The 25,891-nt window shown below is 45.0% G+C and overlaps 1 protein-coding gene across 3 annotated transcripts in view; it reads right to left on the reverse strand.

Moving 5' to 3' along the window:
• The window catches only part of XKR4 (XK related 4), a 272,001-nt gene that overhangs the window by 17,492 nt on the left and 228,618 nt on the right, over positions 1-25,891 (reverse strand). The gene's annotated exons all lie outside the window — the stretch shown is intronic.

Consider the following 25,891-nt stretch of genomic DNA (forward strand, 5'->3'; position numbering starts at 1 on the left):
TGCTTAGTACACAGTACTATGAACCGTACACAGTAAGCACTAAATAAATATGATTGACTGAATAATGTTCCCTCCTTCTTGACCGTGTATAATTTCAGTTTTGTCCACGTACAGAATTTCAAAATAGCTACAGACCCAGGAGAATTCCCTGATAAGCTGGGTGAAACTTTTTAAGCATACAGTAAATCAAAGAAGGAATTTTACAGATGAGGAAATGAAGGCACAAATCACACAAAAACAGTATTTAAAAAAATGAAAATGAAAACAAATGATCAAACAATTGATATGCAGACAGACAGAATAAGTAGACAACACAAATACAACCCCCCCACTCAAATTTTAAAGAAAACAGAGATTCACATGTAAAGGGCAGGAAATATACACCAATACCATAAGAGACAATTCCTTTTACACCCATTCTGACATTGTTGAATAAATAGGCTCCTGGTTTTAGCCAGTTTTCTTGCCTGAAAAGTACATAGGATGAACCCAAAGCCAGGTAGGAAATATCCTAAGACTGTATGCTGCCTATACAGTATATTGACCTCCCATTCCTTTTCTTAGCTCAATTGTTTGCTGTGCAGGCATTTACTTTGTTATGACATCTTCCGGGGGGGGGGGGGGAGAGGGGATGAGGGAAGAAGGGGTGCTTCTATAGTATGGCTAAGAAATATATCCCTTTTCTTCACAAAATCCTAGCAATCACAGGAGCTCAAAATAAAGCAGCCCTAGAATAAGCCCCTGAAGTATACTGGATGGAGCATCAGTGGACAAATTCTTCTTTGTTTCAAAGAAAGCCAGGGAAAGCACTTAAGCTACCCCCAGCTATCCCTCAGCTGTGCACACAGTCGGGGAGAGAGCGGGGTTAGGCTGTCTTTCTCATTTTCTCTAGCAGAAGAAGTGCTGAATGATATGGAGAGTCTGACTGCTTCTAAGGCAGGTGAAAGTGTCATGGAAAAGTTCTACATATACAGCCATACAAAAATGCAACTCCTTACCCAGTCAGTAGAAAAAAAGAAAAAAATATATTGAACTCCACCAGCATTTACCTTTTTACACTGTTAGGAAAATCTTAGAAATACGTTCGTTCGTTCCTTTTTCCAAGTAGAATCTCCTATTCACTTGGATATTCTCATTTCGACTGCACTAGCTCACCGGTCTAAGAAAGGCAAACATTTCAGGGAATCACCCAGACATAAAGTGAGGGTGGGTCCTTTTTCTTGTTGCATTTTTGTAACATACTTATCAAGAAAGGTGCAATGTCAATGACAAAAAAAGAAAAACAAAGAAATGGGTCATGGGTAGCATCCCTCCAGAGGGAAAGTAGATGCTGTATTAAATTTTGACTTAGCAATTGTAATAATGTGGCTCCTTCTTCTGTTCCTCGAACAAACCAACTCGGCTCAATTGTCTCTATTACCCACCCAGATTCCATCAATAATACACAACACTCACACAGGGTAATTCGAGGGGGCTCAGCATGCCCAGAGACTGCACAGTCCTGGAAAATGCAGCTGTAAAAAGCCTTCTGTTTTATTTTGGTAGCAATTTATGTTAATTTTAATACATTAAAAAACACAGACAGGAGGACCTAATAGGCAACTGCCAGTGAGTAACTAATGCACTTCTAAAAAACAGAATAAGGACTTGTCGAATTCAACTGAGCATTTCCGAAGTTCTTTCTCTTGAGTGCTCGCATGTCTCCCCTCCATCCCCCACCCCCCGTGCCGAGGACATTCACTGTCTGCAGTATACTTTCCACTGCACGTGCACTCCATGAACAGAGTCCAGAATAAAAGGAAATGGAGCGGCTTCCGCCGTTAAGAGAATGCAAAGTGGCAAAGATGCAACTATTTCTTTCTGGGCTTGTTCTTGTAAGCCGCCCCTCAGGTTGAGAGGACGTGACTCCCCTAAGAAGGTATTGAAGTGGTGGGAAGAAGGGCTTGTAGGCAATCTGACTGAACTGCACTGTTCCTGAGCCAACCAAAGCCACCCAGTCGCAATTAATGCCACTTTGATGCATTATATCTGCCACCTAGTTGTGTCCTGCTGATCCACGGGTCTCTGTTTTCCCATCGCACCACAGCGAGGCCATTTATCTGACTTTGTGCAGGACAGTTCAATGTCAAAGGATTTGGGATATTCTGACACAGAGCAGGGTTGTCCATTTCCTTCTGCTGGAATAAAGGATTCGATGGAGCGTGGGACTGCGGAGAAAAAGACCTGAAAAAAGAAGATCTCAGAAAGCTCTTCAGCACCCAGAGATCCAGCACCCTACTGAGAGGGTCCCAAGGAGCAGAAAGCTCCACCCAGCTCAACCCCTACAAAGAGGGCTAACTGGGGACCAATGTCTTCTAACCCCACCTTGCTTGCCCATGCCTTCTTTGGTATATTATCTAGGAACACAGAATAATAATAATAATAATGATGATGATGGTTTTTCTTAAGCGTTTAGTATGTGCCAAGCACTGTTCTAAGTGCTGGGGTAGAAACAAGGTAACCAGGTTGTCCCACGTGGGGCTCACGGTCTTAATCCCCATTTTACAGATGAGGCAACTGAGGCATAGAGAAGTGAAGTGGCTTGCCCAAGGGGAAGCAGCAGACAAGTGGCAGAACCGGGATTAGAACCCACGTCGTCTGACTCCCAAGCCCAGGCTCTTTTCACTAAGCCACGTTGTTTCTCATAAGCAATGCTGCCAACAGCATGATACACGGGTCACGGGTGTGCCGGAAAAAATGAGAATGCTAGAAACCTTCATCCCAACCTTTAGTCAAGTCTGAGACTCAGGGCCAGACTAATCGGGAATTCATTCCTGGGAAATCCTGGCCACGCATGCTTAGGATCTGAGAGGGGAGGGAAGGATTGAGAAGCAAATCTCTCCATCGCTCGCCAAACTGGCTCCAGGTACTTAGAACGGTTCTCTGCACACAGTAAGCGCTCAATGAATATCACTGACCGGGTAGTACTTTGATTGTTCATTACCCTATTTATTTTGTTAATGAAATGTACATCGCCTTGATTCTATTTAGTTGCCACTGTTTTTACGAGATGTTCTTCCCCTTGACTCTATTTATTTCCATTGTTCTTGTCCGTCCGTCTCCCCCGATTAGACCGTAAGCCCGTCAAATGGCAGGGACTGTCTCTATCTGTTGCCGACTTGTTCGTTCCAAGCGCTTAGTACAGTGCTCTGCACATAGTAAGCCCTCAATAAATACTATTGAATGAATGAATGATTGTTCAGCGCAAGAAACGAGCTGCTCGGAGGCAGCCCCAACTCATTGCGGCTCACGGGGGTACCAGTCCACCAAGATTTTCCCAGTATCCCAAGGGGGTCAGTCAGGCCCTGCTGAGCCTTTGATACTCCAACGTTCAGGCAATTGCCCACAGTATTTTCTGCCCTCCCTTCCCCCTGCAAGTTCAGCTTCAGCTGCAAATGCTGAAATACTGTGAAATAATGTCTGTTGTTGTGCCATGAAGTTTGTGGCCCAGCTGGGAACAAGAAGTCCTAGGAGTCCCTTGAGAAAGCTTCCAGGGATTTATGGTCCAATTCTGCAGATTTAGGAGGTTCAGAGAGTTGAACTAGGAACTTAAATTATCTGAGTTTTATACAGAGTAATTGGGATTCAGGGCTGTGAGACTGTCTGAGAGACATGCTTTATGAGAAAAGAAAACCCCCTCAATTTAGGCTCCAGATGTCCTACAAGCGACGGGTGTAATAGGCAGTAATTAAAGCTTGTTGAGCAAAAGTTACAAGAAAATACAATGCTGGGTGCATGTTAGAAGTGACTAAAATAGATTTCTGGAGCTGATTTGATGATGTCCTGCACGGCAGCGGAGGTTTGGGGTTGGGGGTGGATAATAATTCAGGTATGGAGAAGCAGTGCAACTTAGTGGAAAGAGCTTGGGTCTGGGTGTCAGAGGACCTGGGTTCTAATCCTGGCTCTGACACCTCCCTGTTGTGTAACCTCGGACAAGTTCACTTAACTTCTTTGTGCCTCAGTTCCTTCATCTGTAAAGTGGGGATTCAAAGCCTGCGCTCCCTCCTATTCGGATCATGAGCCCTAAGTGGGATGAAACTGTATCTGATCTGTTCAATTGCTATCTCCCCCAGCATTTAAAACAGTGCTTGATGCAGAGTGAGCGCTTAACAAATACCACTTAAAAAATGGTACAGAGTTGTGACAATTAGGGAGATCATTCAGATAACAAAAAGTTGGCTAAGATCTAAGGAGAAGAAATTTAAACTTGGCCAACAGATAATGCCCACTTTCCCGTCCTAGGATGCAGTGTTGATAACTGCTACGGAAGCCGCACATCTTCTGATTGAGGCTTCAGCTTCAGGCTGCACACGAGCCGCTGGACCCTTAACTGCCTTATGGAGTCCATCCGGATTGTGAAAATTGACTGCCTGGGGAGTAGCTGCCTGAAACCAGAGGGATGGAAGTGTCTTTGATTTCTAAAGTGAGGACTCTTTCCTTGGGGAATTCCTTAAGAAGCAACTTTCGCTTTACAAAACCAAAAAGATGAACCTAGATATTCAAGCCTTGCAGGGAAGGCTAAGATATGCTATTCCTTCACTGGGTTCTAGTCACGGCAGGACTTCCAAAGCCAGTATATAAACCCCCTAAATGAGGTGGGTTTTTTTCTGTTTTTAATCTTCAGTGCAGGTCCAGGTTTTCTCCCGATCCCACCTTCCTTCTCCTCTCTAACTGAGCCCCACTTCTATGTATTTCCTTGGAAAGCAACTGGCATTCTATAACAATGCTCCACAGGGCTGGGAGGGAGGAGGGGTGAGGGCTGGAGGGCTATCAGGGTGATCCCAGAAGGTTCTCTGAGTCTGGAAGGACTCTTATTCCTTAGGCAGTTAGGCAGCTTGGACTAGTGGAAAGTATATGAGATTGAGAATCAGGAAGCCTGGGTTCCAATCCCAGCTCTGCCACTTCCCCGCTGTGTGACCATGGGCAAGTCACTTAACTGCTCTGGGCTTCAGTTTCTTCATCTGTAAAATGGGGATTCAACGTCTGCTCTTTCTCCTACTTAGACTGTGAGCCCCATGGGGGACAGGGTCGGTGCCCAACCTGATTATCTTGTTTCTACCCCAGCTCTTAGTACAGTGAATACAGAGCACGTCATACTGGTTTAACAAAAACTGCAATTATTACGTTTCTGTGTTGCAGATAGAACCCTTATGTAGCATAGCTATGCTACATCCCCATCGTGGGTGACAAGGATCAGGTGGAGAGAGCAAGAGGTAGAGGGGCCTGATGTCAGAGACGCACAGAAGCCTTTAATTCGCCTGAATGACACTCTTTCCTCAGCAGCCTTGTCTTTGCCAAACGTAGACGGTAAAGCCTCCTCGGCAGGGACCAGACCGAATGCTAGGCTTTACCCGGTGGTTAACTCCTAGCTATGGGACCATAATAACAATAATAACCTTCTAATATTATACAGCAACAGTTAACCCTCCATCGCAAGTCAGTGACTGCATTAATGGCACATTAAAACCGAAGGATGTGGTCTGGAATGCAGCCGCTCTGAAATGCTGTGAGATAGACAGAGGCCTGCGACGTGACACCGTCTGGCTAGCCGACCAGACATCTTCCTGCTTGTTAAACTTAATAAAACCGGGGGAGCTTATTGATGTTGACCTCCCTCTAGGCAAGGCTATTCTATTCAGAAGCAATAGTATTGGATAGCTGTTCGGGGAAAGAATCAGAAGAATTTAATCTCAGCAAAGGAAGATTAATGCCCTTAATGTTAGAATATGCAAAGACTAAAAATGCAAGGATAAAGTTAAGAGCAATAATAATGGTAATAATAATAATAATACTAAAAGCAGAAAACTCTAAAAGTTAATCTTTACTCGCAACTTGACTTAGCCAACCGAGAAAACGAATAAGCCCCTCTTTCCAAGCTTTCGAAGCAGCGTGGCTGGAGAAGCAGCGTGGCTCAGTGGAAAGAGCACGGGCTTTGGAGTCAGGGCTCATGAGTTCGAATCCCAGCTCTGCCACTTGTCGGCTGTGTGACTGTGGGCAAGTCACTTAATTCTCTGAGCCTCAGTTCCCTCATCTGTAAAATGGGGATTAAGACCGTGAGCCCCACGTGGGACAACCTGATTCCCCTATGTCTACCCCAGCGCTTAGAACAGTGCTCGACACATAGTAAGCGCTTAACAAATACCAACATTATTATTATTTCCATTTTTTTCCCCCATGGTTGGGAAACAGAATCTCATCGAATACTTTTAATGCCAGGTCTAATAATTTTTGGATTCACAATGAAGAGATGACATGTTGGGGGAATGACAGGATTAACACTGAGGTGCCCTTAGCAGGGAGGTTTGCTGTTCCCCAAGAGAAGGGCAGCAGAGTAGACTGTGTACGGAGAACTAAGGGGGCCTGAAGACAATGTTCAGCCTCTCGCTGGACTCCACTGCAGTTGATGAGGAACCTCCGGCAATGTTGGTGAAACTGATCACCAAAAGCAGACCTGTGACTGTGTCCAGGGCTGCAGGACACAGTGTGCAGGAAGCATCATGCCCTGCGGAGCAGGTACAGGGGGAGCTCACGTGGTTCAGAGCCCCCGCTTAAGACTGGGACTCCCGGGTCCCTCACGTCAGCTCGGCCCAGGCTCCCCCACGTCAGCTCGGCCCAGGCTCCCCGGGCACCCTCTCCTCTATGTGACAGAAGCCACTCTTTTCAGCATGGCCTAGTGGATAGAGCACAGGCCTGGGAGGGGAGTCGGAAGGTCTTGGGTCCTAGTCCCCGGCTCTGCCACTTGTCTGCTGTGTGACCCTGGGCAAACACACTCTTCTCTGTCCCTCAGTTACTTCATCTGTAAAATGGGCATTGAGACTGTGAGCTCCACATGGGACAGGGACCCTGTCCAACTTGATATGCCTGTATCCGTCCCAGGTCAGCTGTGGTCTGTCAGATATGAAGGGGAAGGGAGTTCAAGTCATGAAGGTCTTTATGGGCAAGAAATTTGTAATTCTGTTGTATCGTACTCTCCCAGGTGCTTAGTTCAGTGCTCTGCACCTACTGAGTGCCCCAAAATACCACTGATTGACTGACTGATTGAGGAGGGGACTGAGCAAGAGGTCAAAGACAAGGAGACACAACGAAGTCACAGAGAGTAGGTTAGTTTAAGAGAAAAGAGGAGTGGAAACTGGGGCATAGTGGAAGAGAAGAGTGGATAAGTAGAAAGGAGAGTTGATTGAGTGCTTTAAAGCTGATGGTCAGAAAGGAGTTTCTGTTTCAAGTGGAGAGGAATGGGAAAACACTGGAGGTCACTGAGTAGTAGTGAAACATACAGTACGACACAAGAAAAATGATCGAAGTAGCAGAGTGAAGTATGGACTGGAGTCAGGGAGTTCATTCATTCATTCATTCAATCGTATTTACTGAATGCTTACTGTTTGCAGAGCACTACAATACACACTTTGGAGAGTACAGTATAACAAAAAACAGACACATTTCTTGCCAGGGTACGATAAGTGCCTGGACCAGCAAGGGTGCCTCGTTTGAATCAATCAATTGTTTATATTGAGCATTTACTATCTGCAGAACACTGTACTAAGCACTTGGGAGAATATACTACAGAAGAATTAGCAGACACGTTCCCCACCCATAACGAGCTTACAGTCTCGGGGGGGACAGACATTAACATGAATAAATATAATATACAATTTAAAGATATGCACATAAGTATCGTGGGGCTGAGGAGGTGGGGTGAAAATCAAATGTCCAAAAGTCCCAGAATGAAGTGCACAGATGATGCAGAAGGGAGAGTGAGCCAGGAAACAGAGGGCTTAATCAGGGAAGGCCTCTTGGAGGAGCTGTGACCGTAGCAATGCTTTGAAGGTGGAGAGAGTGGTGGTCTGGCATGTATGGAGAGGTAGGGAGTTCCAGGCTAGGGGGAGGATGTGGGAAAAGGGTGGGCAGCGAGAATGAGGAAATCAGGGCACAGCTGGTGCTAGAGGAGTAGAGTAGCGAGGTGAGGTAGGATGGGGAAAGATGACAGTGCTTTAAAGTTAATGGTAAGGAGTTTCTTTTTGATGTGGAGGTGGATGGGCAGCCACTGGAGGTTCTTGAGGGGTGGGGAGACATGAATTGAAAGTTTTTGTTGATAAATGACTTGTGGAGCAGAATGAAGTATGGATTGGAATGGGGAGAGACAGAAGACTGGGAGGTCAGAGAGGAGGCAGATTCAGTAGTCAAGGTGGAACAGGATAAGTTTAGATGGAGAGGAAGGAGAGGAACTGACTGATGGTTAATCAATCAATGGTTAGGGGTAGGCTGCCTTGATTATCTCTTGGGGATCCTCCCAGCCCCAGATCCTACAGCTGTTTGGAAGTTGAGAACCCAAGAGATGTTCAGGTTTGTTTGTCTTGAGGTTGAACAAATCCAGCTCTTTCCAACACTCTCCTTAAAGGTCATAGTTTCTTAACTTCGGATCACTCTGGCCTTTTCCACTTAGTTATCATATGAGGGAAAAAATTAATACTTCTCTGTCAATATGCTTGTCCTTCCTACCAGATTCTCACAGGGCTTTTATGCACCTTTCAGCTTCTTATTGCACTGATGAATTTATAGCCATCCGCGGCACTTGTGTATCTGTGCCTATTTGGCATTTCTATCTCTGTCTCCCCACTTAGAGCATAAGCTCTTGGTGGGCAGAGGATATCTTGGGCTTCGGTTATAGCTACCCAGCACTTAGTATGGTGTATTGCACTCAGTAGATGGTCAGTAAATATGATCAACAGGACTACATGAAAAAGGGTAAAATGTAAGCACTGATGCATTCCAACATTAGGGTGGAAAAGGGCAGAAAGATTTTACCTGAAGGCCCTTTTAAAGAAAACAGTAGGCTCCCTTCTGTGCTTCCTAACCCAGCAACTAAAATAGAAGGTAATGAAATAGTACGGAACGAACAAATGATTATTTTGTGGCTGAAATGATAATAGTAGAGACTCTCCAGATTTAATGGACAACAAGAGGGTAAGAGAGGATACTTGTGCCAGATCTAATGAGCTAGGAAACATCCTAGTTTGTAGGTAAAATAACCACATACACCCTGTGCCGCTTGGGAAAATGGACATAATCTAATAGTCTGATTTGGGCGATGGCCATTCTGGAACTGAAAGCAAAGACCCAGACCCTTTGGGATGCAAGTTTCACAGACAAGGAAAAAATACTATCCCAGCATGACATTTTCAATAGAATCTCTCCCCCAGTCTAGGTTGACTTTAATTGTACAGGAGACCTTCAGGGACAAGTTGATTTAACACGTCGAGGGTGAACTTAACAAGGGCAGCATAGCCCTGAGATCTGGCTGGGAAAAAGCTCTAAGGTGAGCTTTCACAAAAGGGAAAAAGAGGCTGACGATTTTAGTTTGGTAATTCCGATCCCAACCTTTTTCCTCAAATGGCCTGTTCCTGAGGCCCTGCCACTAAGATAGGATGATAGATAAACTCGGTTTCCTCTCTAGGTACTAAAAAGGCTAAGGATGAGAGGTAGACGGCAGTCCCGATTTCCTAGAATTTCAACAAGTCTTTGATAAGGTAGGATGAAAAAAGAAGGTTTAAAAAGGAACATCATGCTAAAATGATGAACTTGCCTGTGCAGGAGTTGACTGAAAAGCCTAGAGAGTTAATGTCAGTGACAGTCCATCCTAGAGATGTAAAAATGAGATTGGTATAGCGTTTAATGGTTGGGTTAGTCCTTAACATCCGTTCATTAGCGAACTGGATGGAAGCACAGATTCTAGTTCTGCTGCTGATACAAAACAGGGGAGCTGTTTGATGCTCAAGGAGAAAAGGAGGGATTTCAAGCAGGTGTGGGTAAATAGGGAAAACAATTAGTTCCCTTGAAATGGCTGCCAGTGGTCAGGGCTATATGGTGTTATGCTTGACAAGAGCAAATGAATTGAAGAAAGGAAAAAAAAATTAAGGACAACAAGCATTTGCTGCTTCATTTCTCCTTTCTATTGCACGTTTTAGTTTCTATCTTCCTCAGCTCTTATACCCGAAGGAGAAGGGGAGCACACAGAGGCATCTCTGACTCCCCTGGCCTCCGAACTCCTGTGTAAGAACAAGAGCATGCTAGGAGACAGCTAGTTCAAGAGGAACGTGTTGTTTTACCCCCGACTACTTGGGTGAGCAATGAAGACTGGAAAAGAGGGGGCGGGAGGTGGTGAAAGCACATAGGAAAATTACAACTTTTGGGCCAGAGCTTTGGCACTGGTAAATGACTTTTTCCAGATCATTTTGGGCCTTTTGTGTGTGCTTTGTGTATCCATGAGGAAGTGATACCCAGGGGCTGAAAGTGTCGTGCACTGTACTAAGCGCTTGGCAAAAACGACTTAAGCACGAGAAACATTTCCTGCCCACAGGGTGCTTAAAGTCTGATGAACAAAACTAGGAATGACTTTCTTGGTTAGAGGGGGGTGCTTCGAAAGAAAGGAGTGATTTGCTTTCTAAGGGGAGAGAAGAGAGTCCCATAAGCAGGAGAAGCGGAGAGAAAACTCCTATGAGCAGGTTTAGGGCAGAGGAGAGAACAGAGCCCTGGCTCTTCCCAGGCTGACTCGCAGGAAGGAGGACTGAGGCCATTCTTTGGAAGTTGGCAGCCATTTTTTAAAGTATCTGTAGAGTGCTTAGAATGTGCCAGGCACTGTACTAACTGCCGGGGTAGATACAAGCTAATTAGGATGGACACGGTGCATGTCACACATGGCACTTACAATCTGAATCCTCATTGTACAGTTGAGGTATCTGAAGCACAGTGAAGTGAAGTGACTTGCCCAAGGTCACACAGAAGACAAGCAGCTGAGCAGGGATTAGAATACAGGTCTTTCTGACTCCCAGGCCCGTGCTCTATCCAATAGGCCACGTTATATCTCTGCTGGGGTAGAGTAATCCTGGAAAGAGCTAGGAGTGTGGATGGCCAAGACCCAGGGATTATTACACTCTTCAGAGTGGTGGGTGGGAGAGAGCCCAGATAGGAGGGATCCAGGGCAGGGGAGCTCGTTGAGCTTTGGTCAGTGGACCCCCCAGAGTCTGCTCAAACCTTCGATTCACACTGAAGAGACAGCTTGAAATTGTACTGAAAATCTCTGAAATCCACTTTAAATTCCTGTCTAGGCCAAGAAAAAAAAGAAACTGCGAACTGTGAGCTAAAGATGCAGTGACAGCTGGAATATTTAGTCTACCACTGAGTAAATACATAATTAGAGGTCAAATTAGTATTATTAGTCCATAATGGCTCCCACGGCAGAGCTGCTGCAATCAGATGCTTCAAAATCTTCCCCCAGTCTTTGGAAGTTTCATTCAGCCCACCGCTCTGCCAGATCCCGAGGGCTGCCTTCCAGGTCATTGCAGGGGTCAGGACAGTGTACCAGATCTGCATGCTAACAAGTCTCTCTAGCTCTTGGTTTGGAACATCACCGGGGATCTGGAAAATTGAGTCACTATTGTTCTTCCCCAAACCTGGAACAATGACCTAAAAGATGAGAGGTTGTTTCTTTTTTAAATGAAGCTCTTGCAGAAGAAAGTTTGGGAGATTACAAGTACATACCCATTTGGGACCACGTTGTAACTCCAGCCATTTTTTCATTGGCTTGCATGCTTTTATATTGAAATGGTAGACAACCTAATACTGGATGATACAGAACTTAGCCCCGTGAGTGTAAACTAACCTGGCTTCTCCAAAAGAAAACTCAAAATTCTTTACTCACTAAAAATCCCATGGTCCTCTTTACCTCAGAAAAATTGCTCTTTGAGGGTAATCAGGGCACAGTGATGACGTTGGTGCTAGAGGAGCAGAGTGTGTGAGTAGGCTGTATCGTTCCAGGGTATGTTTTCACAGCCGCTGTGTGGCTGGAAACTCCAGAAAAATGTGGTAAAGCAGAGCTGGTTCCTAGCCACCCAAAATTTACCTGTGGCCCACCTTCCCCGGTCTTCCGGGGAAAAGCACCAAGGACTCAGAGAGAGGTTTGTCCTTTGTTCCTGGGAGGGAGACTCGGGCATCAGAACTAGAGAAGGGCCCTGCTTATAGAGGGTCTGGAGTGGCAAACTCATAGAATGCCTGCATGACTGACAGACTAAACATTTCTTAGCTTGCATTTGAAAATTGATTTGACTTTGAGTCTGTACTTGAAGCAAATTTGTCTGGGAAATGTTCTGTACAGTGTGTGTGTGTGTGTGTGTGTGTGTGTGTGTGTGTATGAACTGTTTTGCAAAGAAACAGTTTCACAGAGATGGGATGCAAAGACTATTGGCTTACACAGTGTTTGGGGCCCAAAGGCAATTAACATCACTGGGAGCAGGAAATCAATACAGCCTTCATCTAATTCCTCCCCAAAGAAGAAAAATGAGACTTGTTTGGAGAGGTCACTTTCTTTAACATATAGACCTGTGCATTTCCAGGCTGTTTCTAAATATGGGATGAAAACAACACGGATTACGCTTATTTTTCTTCCCTTAATTGTTCCTCAAATAGCATTTCATCTCTTTTCATTTCACTAGAAGGCTTCTAAACCAGCAAAATATGGCTGAGCACAGACAGAAATACTGAATTGGAAGTCCAGAACTACACTGTATCATGCTTGGCCTCTAGTGTGGCTTTCAGTGGATCATATTTCCTTGGGCCCAGGGATTTTCGCTACTCTCGGTCTCTTCTCCCGGAGCTCTTTGCTCCCTCTCATTCTGACAGACAATTACTCTCCTTAAATTCAAAGCCTTATTGAAAGTACATCCCCTCCAAGAGGCCTTTCCTGACTAAGCCCTCAATTCCTCTTCTCCCACTCCCTTCTGCATTGCCCTGATTTGTTCCCTTTACTCGCCCCTCCCTAAGCCCCACATCACGTATGTAAATAACCATAATGTATTGATTTATATGCATCTCTGTCTCCTCCTTTAGACTTTAAGCTCGTTGTGGGCAGGGAATGTGTCTACCAATTCCATTACATGGTATCCTCCCAAGGTTTTAATAAAGTCCTCTGCACACAGAAGGTGCCCAATAGACCCAGACTGGCCTAGTGAAAAAGTACCAGTCTGGGAGTCAGAGGAACTGGGTTCTACACTTGCCTCTGCCACTTGTCTGCTGTAGGGCCTTAGGACTCCATCATAGGCCAACTCCTCTTCATCACCAGCTTGTTTTTGGCCTGCTCATTTCTCCTCCCCATCATCTCCAAAGACCTGCCTCACTCCCGAAGAAACGGGGGACTCCTGCTGTTCCCCCCGAAGTGACTTCACCTTCTCCCACTCCCTCAGATCACAGGGAAAAGAAGTAGAATTGTTGCTGCTTTCATTCAATCTATCCACCTCCATTTCTGAACCAAATGTCTGCTTTGTGACCTTGGGTAGGTCGCTTAACTTCTCCGTGCCTCAGTTACCCCATCTGTAAAATGGGGATTAAGACCGTGACCCCTATGTGGGACATGGACCGTGTCCAAACTGATTAGCTTATATCTATCCCAGGGCTTAGAAAAGTGCCTGGCACATAGTAAGCACTTAACAAATACCATTAAAAAATTAAAAATCAATACAGTTGATTGATTGACTAAAACTTTTTCCGGGCCCCTTGGATTCCAGTTAGAAACCTGCTGGAGCAAAGTCTCATAGGGTTTATTTGCAGTAGACAGTGGTGAGGTTGAATTGGGACCTTTGGGACCACGTTGTAACTCCAGCCATTTTTTCAATGGCTTGCATGCTTTTATGTTGAAATGGTAGACAACCTAATACTGGATGATACAGAACTTAGCCCCGTGAGTGTAAACTAACCTGGCTTCTCCAAAAGAAAGCTCAAAATTCTTTACTCACTAAAAATCCCATGGTCCTCTTTACCTCAGAAAAATTGCTCTTTGAGGGTAATCAGGGCACAGTGATGACGTTGGTGCTAGAGGAGCAGAGTGTGTGAGTAGGCTGTATCTGTCCAGGGTACTGTCAAAACTCAGTAGAACCCTGCAGGCCCAGCAGCAAACGACGAAAAGTCAATGGAATGCTCTGCCTTCTTCCTCTCTTCACTTCAATCTGTCCAAAGCTCACACTGCCCCATGTGCAATAAATGCAGGTGGAGTGTCATATGAATGTAGATGTATTTTGTGCCTCAGAGTTCTCCTGTTGTATTCAATCAATCAGTAGTACTTACTGAGGGCTTCCTATGTGCAGAGCACTGTACTAAGCACTTGGGAGAGCAGAAACCAACAGAATTAGCAGACACTTTCCCCGCCCACAACGAGCTTAGATTCTAGAGCGAAAGGCAGATATTAATATAAATAATTTAAAATGTATAATTTGAACAGAACCAGGATGAGCTCACAGAAATCCAAGATAAAACACTGGGGATTCACGACAATCTTGCTAGCAGGAAGGTTGGGGTGTCTTGGAGCCCCAGCTACAGAAGTTCACTTCAAGGGTCACAGTGTGCTGGAGGCCGGATAAGTGACTCTGTAAAGAAGGGCATTTAGTCAGCCTGAAGGAAGGATTAAGAAGCACGGTGGATGGGGGCCATGAGAGGATAATGGCTCTTTTTCTGTGGGGTTTTTGGATGGCAGAATATGCAACAAGAGTGGGGATGCAAAGGAGATGGGTTATCAGAGCATTATAAATGCAAAAATATTTATTTCAGTGCTGCGATTTGGTGAGGTGGGCAAGAGAGACTGTGCTTATGGATGCACAATAGAGATCATTTCTATTTTCCCTCTAGGCTGTCCATTAATGACCACCTTTCTTAGATTCTCTGACCTCTTTTCAAGCTTGACCACCTTCTGCCAAAGTGGCTGGAAGCTTATGGCAGTCATTTGTGAAAACCAGAACCTTTGGCCACTCCAGAAAGCCGAACCTGAACCGACATGGACCTACCCGGCTAACGCTGGCCTGCGTGGGCAGAAAGAAACCCGAGTGCGGATGGCGAAGAACTTCGCAGCCAATAGGAAGATAATTTTACCATGGTAATATCGAACAATGAATTTTTCATCAATCAATCGTACCTGCTGAGCACTACTGCACTCGGAGCACAGTATTAAGCCCTTGGGAGAGTAAAATGGGCACAGGAGACATGGTTCTTATTCAAAATCTCATGGGGGAGCAGAGTCATAATAATGTACAGACATTAGGAAGGAGTGCTTAAGTAGAGTAGAGTGATGAGAACATCCTGTCCAATGTGTACTGGAGCCCTAGGGGAACTTCCTTTGAATTTACAGAAGTGTGATTGGCTCCCATGTATTTGAGCCCTCTACAGTGCAAGTAACTAGACCGATTTTTAGGAATTGTATTGCCACACTGGGATGTTGGCATCTCCCTAAATGAAAGACTATATACTCCTTGAGGTCAGGGACTGTGCTTATTACCTCCATTATACTTAGTCCAGTGGTTGGTTCACAGGTCAAGTTGAACCCGGGAAGCCTTCCACAGATATGGAAAGGTAAATGCAGGCAACCTAAATCTGTTAAACCACCAAACTCTTTCACTCACACCTTGCTGGCAGTGAGGATTCCACAGTTTTCCAGGAGTCTTGACTAGTGGAGCCGAGCATGCTTCAGAAATGATTCACGGGGACTATCAACAACATGGCTACAACTGCATTTTTAGATTAAAACACCACAGAGTGTCTAATGAATCCACTAATAAGAGTGGATTTCCAGAGAGGGCCTGGATGCCTTAAATAGGAAAGGAAATCATTCCTGAAATATCCTACTATATAAAACACTGGAGAGCTGGACTTCCCAGGCTATATTCATGCTTACTTGCTTCATTAATCAATCAATCAATGGTATTCATGTGTGGCTCAGTGGAAAGAGCCCGGGCTTGGGAGTCAGAGGCCATGGGTTCGACTCCCGGCTCTGCCACTTGTCAGCTGTGTGACTGTGGGCGAGTCATTTCACTTCTCTGTGCCTCAGTTACCTCATCTGTAAAATGGGGATTAACTGTGAGCCTCACATTGGACAACCTGATGACCCTGTATCTACCCCTGCGCTTAGAACAATGCTCTGCACATAGTAAGCGCTTAACAAACATCAACATTATTATTATTATTTATATGTGCAGAGCACTGTTCTAAGCACTTGGAAGAGTACAGTACAACAGAATTAGCAGACTTGTTCCCTTCCCGTAATGAGCTTATAGTCTAGAGGGGGAGACAGACATTAATATGAATAAATAGTATAAAATGTATAAAGATTATATACATTAGTGCTGTGGGGTTGAGGGTGGAGCAAACATGAGGATTAGACTGTAAGCCCATCACTGGGCAGGGACTGTCTTTTGGTTTTTCAGATAGCTGTTGCCCACTTGTACATTCCAAGTGCTTAGTACAGTGCTCTGCACATAGTAAGCGCTCAATAAATACTATTGAATGAATGAATGAATCCAAAGGTCACAGATTGAAGTGCATAGATGACTCAGAAGGGAGAGAGAGCCGGGGAAAAGAGGGCTTAATCGGGGAAGGACTCTCGATGGAGATGTGCCCTCACTAATTCATTCAATCGTATTTATTGAGCGCTTACTGTGTGCAAAGCACTGTACTAAGCGCTTAGAAAGTACAATTCGATGTCTCATTTTGACAAATCTAGTGGAAACTGATAAAATCTGGGTGCCGAGCAAAGTCCAGCAGGGAAAACAAATCTGACTCCTAAGGAAAGGTACCCATTTTACATGAATATATATGTTAAGAGTAAGCATGTACTGAATTTTTTTGGAAGAGAAAGGACCCAGGCAACAGCCCTGTGCTACTACCTGCCCCAAATCTCCCATCAACTAATACTGTGAATTTTTTTGGGGGGAGTGGAAATTATTTATCTTCCCAGGGTTTCCTAACTTCTACTGGGGGGATAAGAATAAAGATTTATTTGTAAAATACCTTGGGTGAAAAGTGCTTTATATGTGCAAAGTATTATTGACAATGCTAGTGTGACATGAGATTTCACAGAATATGATTACAGTATTTAGTCGAGAGAATGAACTTAATTGAGGCATGCTAAATAATGAAGGATAAAAGTCTCTTTTGAAAAACCAAAAGACATTCATTGCAATTGAAAGGTGGGGAAATTAAACGTGAATAATAGCACTTGATAATAACCCTTTGTATGTATATCATTTTCCCTCCTCTCAACTCCAAGAATCTAATTAAAGGAAATGCTTTTTTACACACCCTATAATCAACTAGCAAAAGTGACTGGAGTTTGAGCCAGATAAACGAGTAACTGTTTCATGAAGACGTGGATCCTTTCTATGTCCCTTATTCCACATATTATCTGTTGGCTGGTTTTCTGTCTGAGGGCATGAGAAAGAAATCTCTCAAGTCTCTCCACATAGTGGCCTAGTGGATAGAGTAAAGGACTGGGAGTCGGGAGCCCTGGGTTCAAGTCTCAGCCCTGCTAATGGCCTGCTGTGTGACCTTGGGCGAGTCACTTAACCTCTGTGCCTCAGTCTCCTTTTTTTTAAAAATGGGGATGAGATAGATTGTGAACCCCCTGTGGGGCTGAGACTGTCTGCCCAATCTCATGACTTTGTATTTACCCAGTGTTAGGCACAAAATAAGTATTTAATAAGTGCCACAAATATTATCTTCAGAATGGACCAGGATGGAGCTTGTGCCTGGATTTTGGTCCTTAAATTTGACAGGAGACTGCATCAATCCATCAACCAATAGTATCTACTGAGCTATTACTCTGCTTGGAAGAATTCAATAGCATTAGTAGATATGATCTCTGCTCTCAATGATCTTACAATCTAGTGTGGGTGTTTGTGTGTGTGTAATGTGGGGGAGGGGCGATGCATAGACATTATCTTTACATCCTAAGCTAGGGTAGACCTGGATAATGAAAAGAAAACATGAACACTGAACAAAGCTTGGCATGCGGCCATCAGAGAATCAAACCCCATTACAGCCAGTTACCGGAACTTTCATTCACCTGTTTTTCCTTTTGACAACTGACCAACTCCTCTGCAGTTACACATGGTATTTGTTAAGCCCTCACTAAATTCCAAATGCTGTGGTAAATTTGGGATATGTCTAAGGTGATCAGTCCATACCGGGCTCACAATCTAAGGGGTGTTGAAAGCAAGTAACTCGTCCCCATTTTAGAGATGAGGAAACTTAGAGAGAATGGCTGAGATTTTTAGGCCGTCAGCCCCTCGAGGGAGAGAAGAGACGGTCAGTTGATGAAAGGGAAAAACAGGTCAATGAAAGTTCCCATAACAGCATAATCGGTTTGGTTCTCTGACAAGTGTGTGTCAAACTTTGTTCAGTGTTCATTTTTTCTTTTAACTCTCCAGGCCTAGCCTAGATTAGGATGTGATAATAACGTCTGTGCATCCTTGACCCCAAAATACACACACACACACTCACATCCCCACCAATCAATCAAGTAGTCATATTTATTAAGCACTGGGTGCAGAGCACTGTACTAACCACTTGGGAAAATACAATAAAAGAGAGTTAGTAGATACGTTCCCTGCCTACAAGTCTACCCTGCTCCTGCAGGGCCCTGTAGAGTCTAGGTTATCACTCTGATTAGCACTGCTCCCTGACTGCACCTGGAAGCAGCGTGGCTCAGTGGAAAGAGCCTGGGCTTCGGAGTCAGAGGTCATGGGTTCGACTCCAGGCTCTGCCACTTGTCAGCTGTGTGACTGTGGGCAAGTCACTTGACTTCTCTGTGCCTCGGTTACCTCATCTGTAAAATGGGGATTAACTGTGAGCCTCACGTGGGACAACCTGATTACCCTGTATCTACCCCAGCGCTTAGAACAGTGCTCTGCACATAGTAAGCGCTTAACAAATACCAACATTATTATTATTATCTCTATCAGCACTGAAACAAACAGTAGGAAATGCGGTCTTCCATGTATTCACTGAACTTCAGGAGCGCGCTCTGGGGCCGAGAGCCCCATGGACATACAGAGACCGGATAGCTCTGTGCATCTGGCTACCTGAAGAGATATGCCGGTATTAAAACTATGGCTCATTTGGCCCCATGTCCACATGAACGGGCCATTTTAGGTGCAGCCTTATTAGCATCCAACAGGGATTTTTGATTAATTAAAAATGTTAGCGATCATCAGTGTCTGAGAGCCTGGGGAGGTGGTTACTCAGCATCTGTTCTAATTACAACTTAAATAACAAAAAAGTCTTCGGCTATATTCCTGTCACCTGTATGCATACTGACTGAAAAGTAGGTGACATTGGACAAGGCCAATTAGAATTTTCTGAAAGTCTCACAGTCCTGTATCTATATTTTTTAATTTTATTGAAAAGAACCAGACCCGCCCTAAAATTTCTTCCCACTAAGCCATTTTATAGTTTATAGATTTTCTGCAAATGATGCTATTGACAGTGAAGTATGACCTCTGCAGGCAAATGTGTCTGAAATGACCAATGCAAGCCGACAATCCACTCTACAAGGAGCTCGTGTAAAGAGGGGCCCGTGTTCTTTCCTATGCTCGTGCACATTTGGGATCTGCATCTCGTTTCGAGACTGCCTCTTCACAATCTCACAAAGCTTTCTTCAAAGAGAACAACTTCTCGCTCCCTGTGGCAACCTCCCAGGCTGCCTTGTTGCCACTGTGGTCTGACTTAATCCACCTCAATATCACATTGCTTAGGACTGTGCTTCACTGTGTCTTTAAAAGGTATTTTTTTCTGCCTTCTGACTTAGATGTGCCATTTCAATTTACCACTCAGAAGCTGCTTGGGGTATCCTGAGATTATCTGTCCTCCTCGATTCTCCCTTCTGGCAAAGCTGTGCCGGAAGACATTTTGGAAGGCGAGGAGAGGCTACTTGTACTAGGCGAGACGAGACGAAACAATCTTTTTGTTCTAGGATATACTGCATGTCCTACTTAGTTCACGGCATTTATCTGTGGGAAAGGAAACTGGGAGGGATGGCTAAAATGAGGGTTTGAAGTCAGACTCTAGGATATTTAACAAAAAATAATGGGTCATCAAGAGAAATTTACCAAAATGTAAGCAAATTTTCCTTCGGGGGAAGCTAGTGGGAATTCAGATGAGTTTTCAACTGCATTCCTGGGGCAGATAACTGGGGCAGAGATTACAGCTTGCAGAATTTGTTTAATGGCTAGCAGGGACGCATGCATGATTTACCGAGTCTCCGGGGTATTTACTGAAACTCGGATGACTGTCCAAGGGCTGTGCTAAATCCCGGATGGATCCAATCTCCTATTTTCATGCTACAGGCTTAGCTCTGCTTCTCTTTCCTCTTTTCCTTTTGGAATTATTTGTTACTGTTGGCAGAGCAACCTTTGGGAATTCTTAAAACGGGTCATTTCCTCCAACTCTGACCCTAACATCCTGCCCTTCCAGTCTAGGTCGGTATTAGCGGTAAATGAGAAATGAGTGGTAAATAATGGTAAATGCGTGTTCATGCTCAGATCTTGGAAGCAAGCTTGAATACTTGAAGGGTCAAAAGTTCCAACTTTGGTTCATCTGCTCCACAGAGGTCTGGCATTTCCCCTGTGGTTCTTTTGTACTGCTTCCTTTTATTATCAGAAAGAGTATCTGCCCGGATCAGCCGCTCACCTGCTGTGTGACCTTGGGCGAGTCACTTGACTTCTCTGTGCCTCAGTTTCTTCATCTGTTAAGGGGGGCTTAAATACCTCTTCTCCCTCCCACTCAGGCTGTGAGCTCCATGTGAGATAGGGGTTGTGTCCGACCTGATTATCCTGTATCTACCTCAGAGTTTAGTACAATGGTTGGCATTAAGTAAGGGCTAACTGATTTTCAAATTATTATTATTACAACTTATTTACATCTCCACAAGAACAGCATAAGGGACTTGGCATCACTGCTTCTTGCAGACGGTTATGAGGATTTCGTGTGCTCATTGGAGAGCCACTCTTACCTTGGCTTTATGCTTATAGCCAGCAGGGGTGCGAGTAAAAATCGACTTGTACCAGAACCATGACGGTGGCGGTGACAGAGGTGAGAACTATTCCCGCTCACCTCGCCACTCAGTGAGGGCAAAGGGGATGCCCCGGACCAGGTCAGAGGCCGCGTCCGTCCAGCCAAAAGGGTGGAGGCAGCAGGAGTAAGGACTGACATCCCCCTAATCCGCATCCAGGCAAATAGTCCTCGGTGCAGTCTGTCCATATAATAGCCCATCGGAATCTTAAGCTTCCAGAAGGAAGATTACCTATCTTTTGCTTCTGTGCCCTCTCCAAAACGCTCAGTAGAGTGTTCTGCACGTTAGAGACGTTGAATGGAAAAACACTGGTGGATTGATATCTTTTATTCTGAGCTAACAAAGGCAAGGGATCCCTCTGGCCTCCTCCGTGAGGAGTTGAAGAGGGAGCCCGAGTCATCCACTAGGAAAACTCTCCCTTCAAAGCTATCGATAACTTTTGTTGATATTAGCAAAAAATCCCCTCATAAACCTCTACTCCTCAATGGCCCGAAAGAGGGCAGGATCTTTCCCAAAGGGATACAGTTGCCCAGAACCTCTCTTAGTCAACCTTTGCACATGTCTTTCCTCAGAGGACTCCCACAGACGGGGGCAGGAGTGGCCGTTCCAAGCCAGTCTCTCACCCTCCACCTCTCTCGGCCACGAACGCTGCCGGTCCCCGCCACCGCCTCACAACGGAGTCAGCCGGAGGTCCCGACGCTGCTCACATTTCAGACTCTTCATTTCCGTGACAGCAGTTTGTTTACATACAAAATGGGCCACCTGCTCCCTTGACAGCAGCCTACCAGCAGGTTCTGGCAGCTTCAGGGTGTTGTTTTTTTTTTAAAGAATATCAAAGCTCAGCACTGGGTATTTGAGAACAGCTCCCGCAATGGCCCGGGGCTATTAACATATGGCTGGTGAGAGCCATTCCACTCCTTCTACTCACAGCTCTCAAATCAGACAACAGGGTGTCCCTGGCTGCCGGTGAAAGCCATTCCATTCCTCCTATTCACAGCTCTCCAGTCAGACAACAGGGTGTCCCTGGCCGCCGCAGGAGGCCTGACTCTAGGACTGGACCTGGAATGACAAGGAAGTGATATGCCTTTCCCTTGGGAATACCCAAGCTCCATCCCACCTTTTCACTAAGATAAAAATAGTCACGGCAGAACTAGAGATTCCTGAGTCACCAACCTCTTTGTTAATGCTGAACAGGGAGATGGAGACCCTACTTTTAACAAAACTAAACTGCGGCACTGCGTGTTTGAGGGCTACGGACTCCATCACAACCCAGAGGCAGAACAAAATACATGGTTTGCTTCTCTTGAAGACAGCGGTAAGGGATGGGAGGACTTTGGGAACAAGCAATTTTAAGAGACGAGAGGGAATGGAGTCAGAGGTACAGGTGGAGCGGGTAGTGAGAAGCAGCGTGGCTCAGTGGAAAGAGCCTGGGCTTTGGAGTCAGGGGTCATGAGTTCGAATCCCAGCTCTGCCACTTAGCTGTGTGACTGTGGACAAGCCACTTAACTTCTCTGTGCCTCAGTTACCAAATGGGGATTAAGATAAAATGGGGATTAAGACTGTCAGCCCCACGTGGGACAACCTGATTCCCCTGTGTCTACCCCAGCGCTTAGAACAGTGCTCTCCATATAGTAAGCGCTTAACAAATACCAACATTATTATTATTTTTAGAGTTAGAGAGCAGCCTGGAAAGATGGAGTGATGAGTAGAGACTATAAACCCCCTCTAGACTGTAAGCTCAATATGGGCAGGGCACGTATCGACCAACTCGGTTGTGTCGTACTGTCCTAAGCACTTAGTATACTGCTCGGCACATCGGAAGCACTCAATAAATATGATTGCTTGATTGACTGACTGAGGCATGGAAGACTGAAGGAGGGACTATGGGAAGCTCACACCTGATAGGGTCTATTTCACCAGTGAAACAGTTGGAGAGGTCCTTAGTTTTAGGGAGGGAGTTGGTACGAGCACCTGGGGTTTGGGGAGGGAGTTGAGGGTTTGGAACAGTTGGTGTGGGTTGTGGATGAGGAAGGAGTAACCCAGGCTCCCAGTACCTCTGGCCTGGGGAAGATTCTAAACTCGGTACTCTCCCAAGCACTCAGTAATAATAATAATAATAATTATGGCATTTGTTAAGCGCTTACTATGTGCCAAGCACTGTTCTAAGCGCTGGGGTAGATACAAGGTAATCAGGTTGTCCCACGCGGAGCTCACAGTCTTAATCCCTATTTTACAGATGAGCTAACTGAGGCCCAGAGAAGTGAAGTGACTTGCCCAAACTCACACCAGACAAGTGGAGGAGCCAGTATTAGAACCACAACCTCTGACTCCCAAGCCTGCGTTCTTTCCACTAAGCCACACCGTTTCTCTATAATGGTATTTGTTAAGCGCATACTGTGTGCCAAGCACTGTTCTAAACATTGGGGGAGAGGGTTACAGGCAATCAGGTTGTCCCACGTGGGGGTCACAGTCTTAATCCCCATTTTACAGATGAGATGACTGAGGCAGAGAGAAGTGAAGTGACTTGCCCAAAGTCACACAGTTGACAAGTGGTGGAGGTGGGATTAGAACCCATGACCTCTGACTCTCAAACCCGTGCTCTTTCCACTGAGCCACGCTGCACACATTGAGTGTTGAATAAATACTACTGATGGATTGATACAGTGTCCAGAGGCATCTTATCCCTGCAAGGTTTTGGTGATGGATGGTGTTGCTTGGGGGTTGGGGAAGAGAGTAACTTGTCAAAAATACAGATTTTGGCACTTTTTCAGGCTTCCCTGGGGAGGCTTTCATGTGCAAATGAATTTTTTTGTTTAGTTAACAAGAAATGAATCCACGTCAGCAAGGTTCATATCAACTCCAGAGATAAAAATCCCGAACATCAGACTTGTAAGGGAAAAGCCTTGAATTTTAGAATGGTACTCTGTTATCTCGTGACACAGTTTTAATCGCTTTGATTGCTCATTATGTTTCTACTCTTTGCTCAGCACCCCAGGGCCTGCAAACGACTAGAGTTTTAAAAAGTAACACTCTTCAGAACCATAACTATTCGAAGATTACAAAATTGTGATTAACAAATAGTTTTGCTGGGGATCGCATAAACGGCGACACACAACGAATACTAGTGAGAGAATGTCTTCAAAACCAAAGTGCCCAAAGGAAGGAAGAGTGCATGGTAGGAAAATACTCCAGGCTTGGCTATTCACCCTGTGATTCACCTGTTTAGTCAATGAAAGGCAGGTTTGCTCCAAGATCATTTTTTATCTAACCTCTGAATCAAGCCAGGCAGCTAAGGAGAGTTAACTGACACCTATATCGTATTCTGAGATGGTCGAACCTTCAGCCTGAAGTGTGAAGTTGCCCATGTTTTACAGTCCCTCTAGATTGTACGCTTCTGGTGGGCAGAGAATGTCTACCAACTCTGCTGTACTGTACTCTCCAAAATGCACAGTACAGTTCTCTGCACACTGTAAGTGCTCAATATATACCATTGATCGACTGACTGATTGAATGATCTCTTCAACCAAAGCTCAATACGCCATGCACGCAGAGTTGAGGAAGAACGCAGTTTCCGGGTCAGCTAAGGGGGAGTTCCCTTGCCGAAATCCAGGACTCGTCAGGTCTTGGGAAGACCAGACTTTCAAAAGGAAAAGCTCACATAGTGCTGAGACCTGATGCTGAGGAGAGCACATGCTATACTCTCCACTAAAGAGACTGCTCTGACAAAGACTCAAAGCATGGTGGATGTTTGGTTGCGGTTTCGAAAGCTTTCATTTTAGCAGTGAAAATCTCAAACATGAAATTTCTTGAGTAAATTTGATATCGGCTTAGGATGTGTTTGGCAAGAGTTTTAGAATAAATAATGCTCTGACTGAGGGTTACTCAATGGTTATAAAATGAATCCAAACAGTCACCCGTTGAACGTCAGGAATTACAATTGTTAAGGGATCTGTTCCAAATGATAGGACAATGATTAAAATTAAAGCTCTCAGAATACTTAGGGCCCAAGTAGACCCTGAAAGATCTGCAGATCCCAACAGCTTTGAGGGCTTTTTTTTTTTTTACTAGATAAACAATATACTCAACCTAATTTGAAAGGATTGTTTTTCTTTGCCCAGAGGTATCTCCAATAAGGATCACAATTCAGAAGAAAAAACTAAGTTGGGGTAAAGGCAGAGTTCAAGGAAGGGCAGGTAAGGGAGACCTTACTTTTGAAGCTTTCGGTGGGGAAGTGAAACACTGTGAAAAAGGTGCCGTCGCCCTTGGGCATCTTACTCTTTCGCCAATGAATTCGACTGGCACTTCCAAGTCATGAACTGCCAAACGGCACATCCTGCTGAATGGTAAGCGGTGCCAGATACAGCTCAGTATATGTTCTCTCCCTTGGTGTAAATCATCGGAGTCATCTTCCCGGTGGTAATAATAATAACAGTGGTGGTTTTTGCTAAGCGCTTATTATGTAGCAAGAACTGTACTAAGTGGTGGGGTAGCTATAAGATCACAGTGATATATGACACTTCAGAGCCTATTAGGGGAGCAAGAAATCCCTGGGATTACACGTTGCAATAGGAACACTATAGATTTCAGTTAGGAAGGGACTCAAAAACAAAACTCCAAGCAGAATTTCACCACCATACCCTAACGTGGTTTCCGTGCACTCACAGTGCCGTGTGCGTTCCGATCACTGCCTCTTGGTAGGATATGACAGAGCTGGAGAAGGAGCCAGGAAGGGCAACCAAAAGGATCAGGAAAGAGTGACTTCCCTGAGCATAGGCTGAAAAGATCTGGCTTCTTTAGCAGAAGATTGAAAGAGGATATGATTGGGGTTTGACAAAATCATGAAAGATCTAGACAGGGTGAACTCAGAATTGTTGTTTGCCATATCCCATGCCCAAGATTACAGGGGGACCCCCCCCGATGATGCTTGAAGGGAACAGGTTAGACAGACCAAAAGAATCACCTCTTCACCTAGAG

This window comes from Ornithorhynchus anatinus, chromosome 7 (assembly GCF_004115215.2).
Source record: "Ornithorhynchus anatinus isolate Pmale09 chromosome 7, mOrnAna1.pri.v4, whole genome shotgun sequence".
Taxonomy (NCBI): domain Eukaryota; kingdom Metazoa; phylum Chordata; class Mammalia; order Monotremata; family Ornithorhynchidae; genus Ornithorhynchus; species Ornithorhynchus anatinus.